Genomic DNA, 1,830 nt, shown 5'->3' on the forward strand with positions numbered 1-1,830 from the left:
GAATAAAAATTTACTACCTCACTACACCTAAGCTTGATTCCCCTGTACATTACCTGCTGGAGGATCTTATTCCTTACTACCCCAGCCTTCTAACTACCTGCTCTACTTGTCTTTATCGTCCTATCGTGCGGACTGTTCTCGGCCGGACTGACTAGTTCAGCCTCTGCAGCTCTTTATATATATATTTGGATCATACAACTTCTCTGCGTTTGTAACGTATAGACCATATCCTTACAACATTACACTTTATATAAATTTCAACTTTTGTGGCTCAGTGTTTCTCGATTGAGAAGATTTTTAGATGACCCAACCCTATTTTTGCTTTTTCTTGATTATATCCTCTTGGAAGAGGACATTGCCCTTCATTTGTACAAACTTGCATCCCCTTCAGGATGATTTAAGATGTTGAAAATGTGAAAAATTCATACCCAATGGCCATGTAGTTGACTTCTAATATTTACATTCTTTTTACATTTGATTTTCTGTCGTAATGTCCAGTCGTTAAAATACACGTGCTACATTTACCTGTATTAATACACACATTATTTACTACTGCAACACGTTCATGGGGAAATGATTACCATTACAATGTGTAGAGATATCAAAGACAATGGAAATGTTCATAAATATCAAACATGTTGTGTACATTTATAAATGTATTTCTTACACATTTAAATTGATATCTTCAGGAAACAATTTAAATGAGCAGACGATTAATTGAGGAGGTATTTGGTAGAGATATCCACACCGTCAATATTACTAGGCATTCAGTTTGGTTTTCTCAATCATCGAGGAACTCTGATACATACTATTTATTTTAGTGCGTTGATACGCCTTACTCATGTTGAAATGATATTGTTATTTACATTAAGGTAGTATACCACATCGTCATAATGACTGACTTCCTTTCATAACATGGATATGAAAATATACATGTAGATATCAACAGATATTTGTAAATTCCTTTTCGATTTAAATGTCTAGGTGAGTAGCTCCGTAGTTTAGTGTGTTGACTGCTGCACGGTAGATCGCGGGTCACTCTTATTAAAATCAGATCTTCTCTAACTGTTACACCTTCTCCAGAGTAACGGTTAGAGAAGGTCCTATTTTAACTAGACTGGATCGCCAGTTCTAGTCTAGAAGGGTTTTTCTTTTTGTCGGATTACTTAACTAAAATTACATTTTTGACTTAATAAAGTCAATTTGAAAATATCGTTGAACATATCCTATACTTGTCCATCTTCGATAGCCAAGGGTTTACGTGACAAGAATTCCTGCATATGATTGGATGCAGGCCCAAGTCATCTGCAGAGAGTGTCAAAATACGTGCAAGACAAAAGAATGTGTAAACACTTAGTTATTGTCTTCAAAACGCTTCCATTTAATCAGATTTTCAGTCTCCATACAACATGGTGGTGTGTAGACAGTGCAGTGAGGTTTTACCTACCAAAAAAGTTTATTGATTTTAAATGATTTACACATAAAACTGTAACTCACTGGTTGCAGCCATTTTTTTGTTAACAACACACAAAGTTCTTTTCTCCATCCGCTAGAGGACGCCACTAAAAGCTACGAAAATCGCGCTAACGCAGCCAAGGGTTGTAGAGAAGCGGAGCGGATTGTAAACCCTTGTCTAGCGAAGATGTTACTTGTCATCCACATCAGTTTGTCTGGACTAGCATTCCTCCTTAATGCAACAAGAAATCCGCACGTACGTCATCACCAATAAATAAAAATAAAGCAAATTGTTCATATAATTAATTTAGTAACAAAGTGAACACTATAGGAAACAGATTTGAAATGATCTGAGCAAAAGACAAACTATCAAAG

At 35.8% G+C, this 1,830-nt stretch overlaps 1 protein-coding gene across 2 annotated transcripts in view; it reads right to left on the reverse strand.

Annotated features, from left to right (window-relative positions):
• Nucleotides 1-1,745: 1,745 nt before the first annotated feature.
• LOC125664171 (uncharacterized) overlaps nt 1,746-1,830 on the reverse strand; it is an 18,419-nt gene continuing 18,334 nt past the window's right edge. For both annotated transcript variants that reach the window (XR_007365737.2, XM_048896753.2), the window contains one exon: nt 1,746-1,830. This exon is cut by the window's right edge. The gene's annotated coding sequence lies outside the window, so the exon portion shown is untranslated.

Source organism: Ostrea edulis, chromosome 1 (genome assembly GCF_947568905.1).
Source record: "Ostrea edulis chromosome 1, xbOstEdul1.1, whole genome shotgun sequence".
NCBI lineage: Eukaryota > Metazoa > Mollusca > Bivalvia > Ostreida > Ostreidae > Ostrea > Ostrea edulis.